Source organism: Megascapheus bottae, unplaced genomic scaffold (genome assembly GCF_031878675.1).
Source record: "Megascapheus bottae isolate mThoBot1 unplaced genomic scaffold, mThoBot2.hap1 HAP1_SCAFFOLD_40, whole genome shotgun sequence".
Classification (NCBI taxonomy): domain Eukaryota; kingdom Metazoa; phylum Chordata; class Mammalia; order Rodentia; family Geomyidae; genus Megascapheus; species Megascapheus bottae.
In genome coordinates, this window is record NW_028327715.1 from 6,349,106 (window position 1) to 6,363,711 (window position 14,606).

At 40.9% G+C, this 14,606-nt stretch overlaps 1 pseudogene; it reads right to left on the reverse strand.

The window, feature by feature from the left end:
* Positions 1-7,672: 7,672 nt before the first annotated feature.
* On the reverse strand, positions 7,673-8,620 carry LOC150039447 (RWD domain-containing protein 3-like; annotated as a pseudogene).
* Positions 8,621-14,606: the final 5,986 nt, after the last annotated feature.

The following is a 14,606-nucleotide window of genomic DNA, read 5'->3' on the forward strand; positions in this document are numbered from 1 at the left end:
TGTGCTGGCGATAGTGTTTCTTTAAAGACTTGTTAGCCACCATGGCAATCGTTTAGGCCTGCACCTAATGGGTGATGACTGGACTTCAACCTCAGGCCAGATAGGACAGAGACTGTGGGAGGTGGCCCTAACTCTAAGTCATCTAAACAGCCACTGGTTGCCGGGGAAGGAGGGCCCATGATATAGTTTTCACAAATAATCAATTTTTACAAAGAAAAATAAAATGTTATATTTACTGAATCCATCATGTTCCTTTTTTATATAAATGACTAAACACAATGTATTCTGTGAACATTTGGGGAGTAATATTTTCAACATGTATACAAATAAAACTTTAGTTTACAAGTAAAAAAAAATCAATCTTTAGTTCCCAGGATGGCTTTGAACTGCAATCCTCAGTTCTCAGCCTCCTGAGTAGCTAGACTCCATGCCCTGCTCAACAATTAAAATTTCAAAAACAAGAAAAATAACTCTTTGGCTTCAGAATAGACTGTTGAGGTTCAGGGTACAGTTGGAAGGTTACAAATAGCACCTGCTGGGTGCCACAGGCTCACACCTGCAATCCTAGCTACAGGAGGCTAAGATATGAGGATCACAATTTGAAGCCACCCCAGGTAGCAAAGTTAATTGGAAACTCATTTCCAACCAACTACCAATAAAGCTGTAAGTGGAACCATGGCTCAAGTGGTAGAGTGCTAGCCTTAAGCAAAAAAAGGTCAGAGACAGAGCCTAAGTCCTGAGTTAAAGCCTTAGTAACAATTCAAGAGAAAGGAAGCATGGAAGCAAGGAAGTGAGAGAGAGAGAGGGAAAGAAAGAAAAGGAAGAAAAAGAAAAAGTGAGGAAAAGCACATACTGTGCACAAGAGACACAGAGAGAGGGTGGGAGTGAGAAATAGAGGGAAATAGAAAGAGAGGGAGAGAAAGGGAGAGAACATTACCAGTACAGGTAACCAAAATTGCAAACGAGAAAACAAAACAAAACAACAACAACAACAAATCAATGCCATGGTAATGAAGAAGCACTGCTTTCAACACACACACACACACACACACACACACACACACACACACACACACACAAATAAAGATGGAGGAGGAAGCAGACAGCTTATCTAAACCAAGAGGACACCAGGAGAAACCCCAGTCACATCTGGAAAAACAAGAAAAGCTCTTTGATTCAGACAAATCAAAGATTCAAAGAAACTTCTTGTATGCTGGGATGAGTAGAATGCAGAGCATTAGTTTCTTTGAAGGTTTCCAGACAGCTTGGATCATAGATCATGGTGGAGTTCAGGAAAGGTGAGGTTCACCAAGTAGTTGATAAGTAAATAAATAAGACCGCATGAAGCAGCCAGCTGCTGGCAGCTCAATCCTGCAATCTTAGTATTCAGGAGGTTGAGATCTGAGAATCCAGATTCAAAGTCAGCCCTGACAGAAAGGTTTATGGAACTCTTATCTCCAAATAACTACCAAAAAGGCAGAAGTAGAGCCATGGCACAAGCAGAGGGCTAGCCTTAAGCAGTGCCCAGCCCTGAGTTCAAACCCCAGCATAAGGAAAACAAACAAACAGATATGGAACATTGTTACATGGGGAGCAGTGAGTGGCTCCTGATGTAGGGTACATCACAGCAAGCCAGGGAGAAGGAAAAATGTCAAAGGCCAAGCACATTAATACAAGGCAGACATTGTGGCTCACTGAGTTTTCCAGGGGAGACTCTCACCCCTTCGAGAAAGAGATCTATGAATTTTGAAGAGGATTTCATAGACCAGCACCACTCACATATAAGGCATTCCTCTATGAGAGGGGTAGTCATAAGGCCGCATTCTTCCTTTTAGAAAACTTGTACTGAGATTTCAACTAAGGGCCTTACATTCTTGCTCAGATTTTTGCTTAAGATTGGCACTCTACCGCTTGAGACACACTTCTTCCAATCCCTTCTCCTCTTATTCCCACTCAAAGTCTACATGAATGTCAGATATTAGTATGCAGTGCTTATGCATAGAATCCACTTTCTCTTCTGTGGAAAAAGCCAGAGTCCCCACACTGAAGCTCTCCTCATGACAGGAAAAGCTGGAAGAACAGTTGCCAACAGAGGAGCCTCTATTATCATAGCCTAAGGACTCAAGCATTAGACTAGGCACAGAGACTGGATGGAATATGTTAAAAACCTTTTTTTTTTTAAATCTCATATCCTCCAGTCATGAAAGATAGGCTACAAGTTTCTTCCTATTCCTTCATTGGGCAATAAAAATCGAAGTAATCACCACAAGCAAAAAGGCATATAGCAGATCACACAAACTTTTCCCTTGTTACAACCACAATAACTTCCAAGGATGAACAAAGAGTGCCATCAACACATTTAATCTATTCCATTCTTTTTTTTCTAAATAATTTCTTTTTTTAAATCTTTAAATTTTTTCATATATTTTTATTGTAATTAATAGAAGGGTTACATTATATTTGCCAGATAGAAGGTCCATTAATTCACCTCCATTGATACCCTTTCTCATGTCTTGGTCCCCATTTCGCTCCCCCCCCTACCTGCACCCCTCATCTTGTTCTACTCCATTCTTGAGAAAAGGCGATATCCCTATCTAGTGGTACTATATGACTCTGGCTGCACAAAGGAATTTTTCCTCATACGTTCCTAACAATAAAAATATGTAGCCTTTTAAAAAAAAAAAACTGGAGACAGAATGAGAGACTGCAGTTCGAGGCCCACTGGATTCCATTGATTTTCTATTCAAGGTTCACATCAAGATCATGCTCCCCATATTGGGAAGGACATCTTATTTACTTATAACTTCTGTCCAAAGGCTAATACGCTCTTTTATTTGTTTTAATTATCTTTATGTAGTTTTACAAAGGGGTTTCAATTCAGCAGGTCATTTTATGAGTACGATGCACCTTGATCAGTATCATTCCTTTCATCATTCTTACCCATCTCTCTCAACTCCATGCATCCTCTTAATTTCCTAGTTCCATACATTAAATATTATGACTATATCTGCTATGCCCCCTCTGCATTTGGCTCACCCTTTCCCTTGACCTCATCCCCCAAAACTCAAATTCCAGCTTCCTGACAAACGTTTCCATAGACTTAAGTTAAGTTGTTCAAAGGACTTACATTGGAATTATCTCATGCATGATAACATATACAGGGTTTTGTGCATTTATACAGAAGCAAACTGACTACAGAAACATATATTTCTGGGAGAGATCCAAAGGTGCAACTCCTCTGAACAACTGAAGTGCTCTTTATCAGAGTGAGTATCAGGAAGAAGAAACATGTTTTATGGAGGGGAAGGGAAAGGATGAGCACACAAATGGAGGAAATATTAAAAAATGCAGTCATTATATTTGATATACATTATGTAAAAATGTGAACTATGTAATTTGAGGGTAGGGGGAGTGATTTTTACCAAAAGGAATTATACTCATGACTTATGGAATTGTAAACACTTTGTACAACTACTTAGTAATGACGAATAAACAAAAGAAACTAACAGAGAACAAACTCAAAATGAGAATGAGCAGAGAACAAGGGGTTTTGTTAGTAACTATAACTAGACTAATCTCGAAAGAAAATACATCATCCAAGAAAATATTCAACAACTTAAGTCACAGGCTACATTAATAAAGAATAAAAAGGAAGAGTTAAAAAGAACTTCTCATATGCAAAAAGAACTTAATATTACCAAATTTCAACTAAGTTGTTGCATGAAAACTTTTCTCAGTGTCTTAAAATGATAATCTTAATGGTTAAAACAAGAATGTTTGTACTACACCATTAAAAACATGGCACACCCAACAACAAAAAGAGAATAGAAGAAAGGGAAAACATCCAGGAAGATATAAGACAGTTTATAGAATGCATTATTTATACCATGTCTAGAGAGAAGAAATTCATAGATAGGGAAGGTCATGCTTTATAAAGGAAGACATTAGAGCAAACACAAAACATAACCACCACAGCCAAGAGCAAGGACTATGCAACACAGCACAAAGTATGTATCAGCTTCATCTCATATCCCCTTGCTGAAAGATTTACAACACCCAAATATCCAATGGTTAAACCACTACTCCACCAATATTCCACCATGTTAGAACACTTCCCCAAGGAACTTTTCTACAAACAACTTTTCTGCAAACACATTTAGAGTGATATAAACAAAATCTTTCCCCAGGGTACTTTATCCAGTCTTCATGACATCACATGTGAGTTAACATATAAATTGGGATTCTAACACACCCAGTGTTATGAGAAATCTACATTTTTCACTTTCATGCTTCACTATATTATGTGTGTGGAGAAAAGAATGTCCCAAAGTGTTAATGTTTAAATTGTCCCCCCTCAAAATTTAAATTTTAGAAAATGAATCCCCTAGTTCATATGTGAAGTGTATTTGGAGATGATTAGATTTGGAGTAGGACATGAGAATAGGGACCCTATGATGTCATCAGTGTCTCTTTAAAAAAAGAGATACCTGAGCAAATGTACATCATAGGATACTCTCAACATGTTGTAATGCAGCAAGATAGCTGCTCACCAGGTGTACCATGCTTTTGGGCTTTCAACACAGCTGAATAAATTATTTTAGTGGGAATTAAATTTGGATTGGAGTTTCCTCACAAAAACTAAACATCAAAGCCAGGCATCTTGGCTCATGCCTATAATCCCAGCTACTCAGGAGCCTGAGATCTGAGGAGCAAGGTTCAAAGCCACCATGGCACTAAAGAACATGAGACTCTTATCTCCAATTCTGACATGGCTATACCACTCCTGGCCACCTACCCAGAACATAACAAGTAAGGCTATGGTAAAGACAAAAAAAAACACTCATTACCCTTGCCACACTATTCACAGTAGCCAAATTATGGAAACATCCCAGATGCCCATCAACAGATGAATGGATAAATAAAATACGATCTCTCTCCTTCTCTCTCTCTAAATGTATGTATGTATGTATGTATGTATGTATGTATGTATGTATGTATATACATATATGCACATACAGACAATGGAATTTTATTCATCTATTAAAAATAGTAAGATTATGTCATTTGCAGGGAAATAGATGGACCTAGAATAAACCATACTAAGTGAGGTATGTTAAGCTTAGAGGGTCAAATTATTTATGTTTTTTTCTTATATGTAGAAGCCAGATCTAAAATATAACTGAACATGATAAACTATACAGGACTCTAGTACTCACAAAGGATACCCTTAGAGGAGGAACCCAAAAGTGTAACTTCTCTGAACAGTTAAAATTCTATTTACCAAAAAGAAAAAAAAATCTGTGGCTATTTTGTGATAATAATAAAAATCAGACTCAAGTAAATAATAAAGTTACAACATAGTTTAACATAATTACTCTAGGGTATGCTAGCATAGCAGATATGTTTTGTTTTGTTGAAACATTAGATGGGCACTGGGAGTGTGGCCTAGGGGTAGAGTGCTTGCTTAGTATGCATGAAGCCCTGGGTTCAATTCCTTGGTACTACATACATAGAAGAAGCTGCAAGTGGTGCTGTGGCTTAAGTGATAGAGCGCTCACCTTGATAAAGCACAAGGACAGTTCCCAGGCCCTGAGTGCAAGCCCCAGTACTGACAAAATATTAGATGGCTCTAGAATATAAAATTATGAAAGCAAAAAAGATAGATATCTCACTTTAAATCTAAAGAAAAAAGGTAAAACAACAGAAAACAATGTAAACACAGACAAACAAAACAGGGAACATTAAAATACAAAACAAAACCTGGTTCTCTGGGAAGAGGAATTCAAGAGACAAATACCTGTTGAACTAATCAAGGCAAAAGACAAAAGACATAAATCAATAAAATTAGAAAGAAGAAAGGAAAAAAAGACATCTATATACCAGATTTTTTTTTAAGTTTTAAGTGAATAACCTACACACTTGTTAAATAATGCCACCAAAAAAATCCAGTGGAAAGGATAATTTCCCTTTAGACCATTAAATGTAAAAACTGACATAATAAGTAAAAAAATCTAATGGGCTACAAAATTATAGATAAATTGGCCTAGTGATAGAGTGCTTTGCCTAGCATGCACGAACACTCGGGTTTGTTTCCTCAGCACCACATACAGAGAAATAAGCTAGAAGTGGTGTTGTGGCTCAAGGGTAGAGCTCTAGCCTTGAGAAAAGTCCAAGGACAGTGCTCAGGCCCTCAGTTCAAGCCCCATAACTGGCCAAAAAAAAAAAAAGAATTCTGATGTCTGGACACACACTCCTCTGAAGAAAACATCATTGAGAACCATGATTAATTTCACAAGCTCTCAAAGCTCACAGTAGGTTTAATGAGCACAGTTGGACACTTATGGAGAGCTATATCTGCTGATTTGGTCAGATTTGGAATTTGGGTTGGTTGTTAGTTTTTGTTTGGTTTGGATAGGAGACAGTGAAGAAAAATTGCCACGTGGTGGTAGCAGAGGACAAGAAAGTAGCAGGGCTCTAACTACATCGAAAGGCAAATAATTGAATTCTTTCTCCATGTTCCAGACTGTCTCTAGAATCAAAGAAACAACGATTTCAAAGCCCCTAGCCATAGCACTTAGTGAATTACTTCTCTAAGCCATTCTTCAGGGCTTATCTGATGTTGACGTTCTTCCTTTGTCTGGTAGTCCTGGTGTTTGATGTGGTGAATGATGTGGGTTTCGAATCTACTGAGCACTGGTGACTCAGAGCTGTAATCCCAGCTACTCAGGAGCTGAGATCTGAGGATCATGGTTCAAAACTAGCCCAGGCAGGAAAGTCTACAAATAGGGCCTCATGCTCTCTTGGCTTGCTTGCTTTGTTGACACTCTAATACTTGAACCATATATCCTAATTTTTTTTAACAATTTAAAAACTGCATAGTTCCAAACAGTCTATTTAAAGCAAAGGCTCAGGTAACAATATCCAAAGAGAAATGTACAATTATCTGAGTTATGTTACATTAACCCTCTGTACATCACTTCTACAATAACAATAAAATATATTAAAAGTAAATTTTGAAAAAGAACATAGGAAGCACAGATCTACTTCACAGAGTTAAATAAAGACACTGTAAAAAATTTCTAAAAGTTTAAAAAATAAAACAAAGGCTTTTTTAGCCATATAATGAGTGATTGTTGTCCTTAATGTACTATGCTATCTCTCATCTCTTTTGCTGTCCCTTGGTTATCTCATATTGTTACAGTATCTCACTTTGTTATCTGATATATTGGATATAGTTGTATTTGGTTATTTGAAACTGGATAGGGAAGGGGGAAAAACAAGATGAGGGGTGGGATGAGGGGGGGGGAGGGAAATGGGGACCAAGACATAAGAAAGGGTATCAATGTATGGGAATTAATGCACCTTCTATCTGGCGCATATAATGTAACCCTTCTATTAATTACAATAAAAATATATGAAAAAAACCAAAGGCTTTTTTGCTTTCATCTCTTTATCTTCTAAATAAAGTTCCATCTATTAAGCCCAGTTTTCCCTGGCAAAAATTAGGACATGGAAGGTATTTTCCTGCGTATATTCTATGAAACACAGCTTTTGTCCCAGAAATGAGAAAGACTGTACTTGAGAGAAATCTTAACATTGCCTCCTTAGAATTCTTTCAATAGCCCCTCCACCAAGCCAGGGCAACAACAAAACCCTGCTGTTTGATCCAGACTCCTGTCATTCATTTTATTTCACCAGCCCAAGCTCGAATTCGGAGAAAAGCTTCTGAAGTCCTGCAGCTTCAAATTCCTTTTGTAAGTCATCCCACACTCAATATTCTTTGACTTCAAATGCCAGAAACCTTGTGTGTTCTATCTGTACTTTTGTTTCCAATAGTACACTAATCATTTTCTCTTTGCATTTCTTTCCACTTGAGTCCACATCGACTTTGGAGGTTTTCTGCAGCATCAGGTACTCCTTGATGTTGCTTCTGTGTCCTTGCAGTAAAATCAGTATTACTTTACCCATGAACACCAGTCTTCCTGTGAGCCTTAAATCAGAAGCCCATTTCTGCACAGTTCTGATGTATTTAGTCTTTGCTCTCATAGGATCTAGATGCAAAAGAGCCAGCCACAATCCATCATCCATGGTCAGGCTGACTGCAAAAGCATCCTGGCTGCTGCCCTTTCTGGGTTCTGGCTGGTTGAGGATATGCCGGAGATTCTGCTGACGCCAGAGGACCAGCTCATGACCCATAGGTTCTGACAGGAGGGTATCTGCTTGCTCGAGTAGCATGTCTTTCCCAGTCTCACACTGGGCCCTGGTCAGGAGTTCAGAGTTAATTGAGATCCTGGGCAGGCACAAGGGGTAGGTGGCAGGTAACTGGAATACCGACTCTCAGGGTATATCCACATCTCCAAGTCCTTCAGCCTTTGTGTGGATTCTGAACACAGTCCCATCTGTTTCAAGGCCTCAGGGAAGGGGCCCAGGTCTCGGGCGCCAGGGCCAGGGGGGAAGGAGCGCGGGGCGGCCCCCCCCCCCCCCCGGCCAGGCCGCGGGTAGAACAGTGGAGGCTGACAGCCTCGGGGTCTTCACCTGAGCGGCTCAACACCTCCCACTCATGGAGCCCGCAGAAAATCGCCGCCAAAGCCTCGAGCTCCTCGCTCACCAGCGCCACCATGTCCGCTTCCGGCGGCCGCCGTCACCAGGCCGGGAGCAGCGTGGCCTCACGGCCACTCATATATCCTAATTTTTGCTGGCTATTTCATTAATGTTTGAACTCAGGGCCTCATGCTCTCTTGACTTGCTTGCTTTGCTGACACTCTAATACTTGAGCCATATATCCTAATTTTTGCTGGCTATTTTGGAGACAAACTCACAGAACTTTCTGCCTGACCTTGAATCTCTCATCCTCCATATCCCAGCCTCCTGCTTAGTAGATTATCACATGAACCACAGCATGGGACTTCCTAATTCCACTATTTGATGGGGAATGGCAAGTTACTAGTAGAGTGAGAAAAATCGTAGAAAATACTGTGGACTCCACTTAAATTTTATTGAGTCAGTACAGCATTCTGTGATGTTTTCCCAATGTTTTATGCCCAAATCAGAAATTAATTCACTTTTGAAAAATACATACTAAATTCTTGATATGAGCTGTACATTTCACTAAGTCATGGATATGTAAAGATTAATAGGACAATATTCTATTCCCCAAAATCCTCAGTGCCTCCTATGAGAACAAATATGAAGTTGCATGGCTTAGGAATAATTGGGCTGAGCAGGATTTACAGCAACTATGAGACTTAGAGTCTGGGTTTAAGTTGCCTGGGTGCAAATCCCTGCTTTGTTACTCACTTCTGCCTAGTACTTGGTAAGTTCTTGAAACTTTTCTTTCCATTATTGTGTGATACATGGCACTTGTAATAGATTTACCTCATTGGCTGTTGTAAGCTATAGCATATTACGTGACTGGTTAAATACTGCCTGATCCATAGAGAGGAAACACTTGACAAATATTAGCCGTTAATAGGGTTATTAATACTATCATATGCATTGAGTGCTTATGGCATCATGATGGGTGAAAGAAGACAGAAAATAAGCCATACTATATCAACACAATGAAGTACAGAAAAACATCACAAGTGAAATATTCTACTGGAAAAAATCCATCAATGATAAATGAAACATTGGATTAGAAAATCCTATAACATCTTTTCTTTCTATTCAAAAACCAAGATTTCCCCATGAAAATGATTGGTGTGGCCAGGAGTGTGGACTATTAGTAGAGTACTTGCCTAGCATGCACGAAGGCCCCAGTTTTGATTCCTTGTACCACCTACACAGACAGTCATAATAGCCCAGCACAGTGGCTCACAGCTGTAATACCATCCACTCAGGAGGCTGAGATCTAAGGACTGCAGATAAAAGCAAGCCCGGGCAATAAAGTCCATGAGACTCTTATCTCCAGTTAACAACTAGAAAATCAGAAATGGTGCTGAGGCTCAAGCGGTAGGGTGATAGCCTGGAGCTGAAAAAGAGCTCAGGGGCAATGCCCAGGCCCAGACTTCAAGTCTAATGACACACCACAAAAGAAGGAAAGAAAGAAGGAAAGAAGGAAAGAAAAAAGAAAGAAAGAAAGAGAGAGAGAGAGAGAGAGAGAGAGAGAAAGAGAGAGAGAGAGAGAGAGAAGAAAAAGAAAATCTCTAAGTGGTGTTGTGGTTCAAGTGGTAGAGCTCTAGCCTTAAGAAAACCCAAGGACAGTACACAGGCCCTGAGTTCAAGCTCCAGCCTCCTGAGTAGCTAGGATTGGAGCAGCAGCCACCAGCACCTGGCTATATATGTGTTTTTAAAAACTAGAAACTCGGCTGGGTGTTTGGCTTAGTGGTAGAGTGCTTGCCTAACATGCATGAAGACCCGGATTCGATTCCTCTTGTACCACATACATAAGAAAAAGCCAGAAGTGGTGCTGTGGCTCAAGTGTTTGAATGCTAGACTTGAGGAAAAAGCCCAAGGGCAGTGCTCAGGCCCTGAGTTCAAGACCTAGGACTGGCAAAAAAAAAAACTAGAAAATCTTAGCTGCTACCACACATTTCCTGCTAAAAGAAAAATCAAATGTTAAAGATATATAGTTTCTGGACTTCCAATTCCCTGTAAGCCAATCATTATTGATCTGCATTCTCCTCTGCTCTTTTTAATGCCATGGACCTACTGTTATAGTCGAACAAGAGGGAAGAGAGAAACAGTATGAAACTTAAGGGCATGTCATCGTCAGAATTACTAATGCACAGTTGTTAATCACTGGGGACCCTTTTAACATCACAGGTAACCTTCTATACAGTTCCATTTATCACTCGGGTTCTAATGTATTTGCCAAACACATGAATATTTAAACATCTAAAACTATGGCATCAACAGAAAATGTGACAGATTTACAGTCAGAGTTTTTCCTTTGGGTTTCTCATCACTGTGTACCTGGGTTACACAATACAAAGAAAATCTCACTTCACCTGGAGAGTCAGCTGTCTGTTACAAAATAGTTGAGACAATCCACTGAAAAGAAGAAAAGGTTTACATTGCCTCATCCAAACATATCTCTTGTCTATATTGTTTTGAGCAATGTATATCAACAGGAACATGTGATAGAAGAGGAGGCCTGTGTAACTCACTGGCTGGGGGGTGGGGAGAGAGACAGAGAGAGACAGAGAGAGAGGGGGGGAGAGGGAGAGAGGGCACACAGAGACTATCATCCCCACTATGCCATTTAAGGGCATGCTCACAGTGACGTAATTTCCTCCCTTCCTCCTAAAATACCCCAGTACTGAGGATTGGTAGAGGAACATGCCCAAGGTCCTGAGTTCAGTACCTGGAAGGTGAAGAAAGCAAAGGAAAAACTTAGTTGCAAGTGTGATTGTACAGGTCTGTTATACCAGCACTTGGGAGGCAGAGCATACAAGATCTAGGACCTAGCTACATGTTTAGAATGTTTGATTTCATCTCATCTCTCAGATCATCTCTATAATGTATGAGATATGATTAGCTTCGTTTTATAGAGGAAACTTGAGGTTCACAAATAATTAAATGTCTTCTCTGAGTCCCAGGGGACGGATCATGGATCTGGCCTTTCAGGAAAATCAAACCTATGCTGTGAGCTCCAGGAGTTGTGGTCAGAGACAGATGAGCAGTGTACTTGGAGATCACATGGTGCTTTCTGAGAGGGCTAAGCAGGTGATCCCAGCATGGAGAAGGCAAGATGGCATCATGGGATACCAGTCATCTCCAGTGCTTCATCCCCAGAGAAAGCTGACCAGAATGTCTACAGGCCTCTCACAGAGGAGTCCACCACACCAGACCTTTCCTTCTTCCCTCTTTTGTTTGCGTGAGTGAGTGAGTGTGTGTGTGTGTGTGTGTGTGTGTGTGTGTGTGTGTGTGAGAGAGAGAGAGAGAGAGAGAGAGAGAGAGAGAGAGAGAGAGAGAGAGAGAGAGAGAGAGAGTTCTGTGCTCACAGCAGGTACTCTCCCACTTAAGTTATGACTCCAGTCCAGCATTTTGCTGATGAATTGGAGATGGACCCTCAAACTTTCCTGTCTAAATTGACATTCAGGTTCCGTTCACACCATCATCAGTGGCTAGGGTTATGAATGATTCCTTTTAATAGGAGAGCAATATCATACCTCGGTGGCATTGGGGTTTGGGAAACTACAGAAATTAGTGCTCAAGCAGATGACCCGACAACCATTCAGTGCAATGATGAAGAACAGCACAGGACACCTCTAGGCCAGCTTGCCACACCGTTAATCTCAGCCACAGTAACCCAACCTAAGAGGTGAACTGGACTTTCTCACATGGTCCAAGTGAGCTCACAGGAAGGCAGAGAAAGCACAAAGTGAAATTGGAGGTGAGGAGGGCTGGTGAAAGTACATACCACTGTCAGGCCCTCACACTGGTATCAACAATCGCTGGAGGCTTACAAGGGAAATCCTAGCTACTGAGGAGGCTGATACCTCAGGATCATGGCTCAAGACAGCCCAGGCAGGAAAGTCTAAATGTAACCACCAACAACTCGGAAGTAGAGACACAACTCAAGTGAGAAGGGCCAACTCTGAGATAAGTAAGAGCCAGTAGCTGTGAGTTCAAGTCCCAGTACTGACAGCAAAAGAGAAAGGGAGGAGTCAGAGAGTAAGAGCGAGAAAAAGAGAGGAGGGAGACAAGAGAGAGGGAGGGAGGGAAGTAGGGCAGAAGGAAGGAAGGAAAGAAGGAAGGAAGGAAGGAAGGGAGGAAGGGAGGGAGGGAAGAATGGAGGAAGCAACAGGAACTATTTTGTAAGTTTTAAAAAGTGGAAAAAATTAATATTTAAAAGCCAAAACTGGAGGGCAGGAGATTCATTCCATTTCCTCCTATGAGGAGCAGTTTGGGATTCGGAACGGTTCCTGAGAAATCAACATGTCTCTTCCAACAACGTAATGTTGGAGCTTCCCAAATGAGAGAGGTATGGTGAACCTGTTCAAATTTCCTACCTAATTAGTGAAACACGTCACAGACAGTATAAATTCAGTATTGTTGAGAACTGGACACTCATGTTTACTGTGGCACTGTTATAACAGTAAAGATTTATGTGGCCACTCAAGTTTCTGTCAACAGATGAACGGAGGCAGGAAAAAATACACACACACACACACACACACACACACACACACACACACACACACACACAATGGAGTATTGTTCAGTCATCTATGAGAATAAAAGTGTGTTAGTTCCAAGAAAATGAGAGGAAGTGGACATCAGAAAAGCCAAGGAAAATGTGTCAGACTTGTGACCACCACATGTTTTCTCTTACATTTGGAGTCTAGACCCATATGTACAAGTAATCAAACATCCAAATAAAAAAGGCCTAAGCAGAGGGAAGGATAGGAAGGTGTATAGGCACCATGATGAGAATGTGAATAAGCACACAGTTCTCTTGTGCACGGGTGGAAATATCATAATAAAATCCATTATTTGGTGAGTTAGAATTGTGGCCTAGTGGTGGAGTGCTTGCCTAGCATGCACGAAGACCCAGGAGTAGAGCTAGAGAGTGGTAGAGCTCTAGCCTGGGTGCCTCCTTGGACACATTTTGCTCAAGGCTAGTGATCTGCCACTTGAGCCACAGGGGCACTTCACACATGGACATCTCTCCCTACTCCATCACTGAGCCAAGACATATAGAGTTCCCATTCTGTCTTGGATGGTGCCTAATTTACATTCCTTTTTTTTTTGCCAGTCCTGGGCTTGAACTCAGGGCCTGGGCACTATCCTTGGGCTTTCTCAAGGCCTACCCTTGAGCCACAATACCACTTCCAGCTTTTTCTGTGTATGTGGTGCTAAGGAATAGAACACATGAGTTTGTGCATGGGAGGCAAGCACTCTACCATTAGGCCATGCTCCAGGTCCCTTACATTCAGTTTTATTGAGCAATTCAAATGCATGCCCCTGTTGAAGTTGAATGTTAGCTATAGGTTTTGGGCAGCCTCCACAGCCCCTCCCCCTTTTTCCTTTGTAGCAGGAAGGATCCTTTGCCTTCTGACACATCCCATTTCATCTATTTCCTCATTTTATTGAAATCTGTTCTTCCCTATGCTAATCACACTCCTGTTTATCTATGGGTTTTCCAATGCATGAATTTTTTCACATCCAAAAGTCCGAATGTAAGCAAGCTGCTAGGAAATTTTCACTCAGAATCCAACGGTTGGTCTTGAAAATGAACAAGTATGGAATTTATCTCTAAGAGGCAGTCAGTGGTTGGTGAGGCCCACAGCTGGACATAGGCAAGGTGAAAGGCAGGTGTTAGATTTCATCCTCATCCTACTCAGAGTAGTGAGTAACTAAAAATTTGTGGGAGGGCTGGGAATTGGGCCTAGTGGTAGAGTGCTTGCCTAGCATGAAGGAAGACCGGTGTTTGATTCCTCAGTACCACACACATAGGAAAAAGCTGGAAGAGGTGCTGAGGCTCAAGTGGTAGAGCTCTAGCCTTGAGAAAAGTCCAAGGTCAGGGCTCAAGTCCTAACCTCCAGGACTGCCAAAAAATAGAAAAAAAATATGGGAGCTTTAAATTACGTATAACTCAGCATGAGAACATTCACCTTGCATCTACAGGCTCCACAATTGATCCTCAGCACCATACAAAA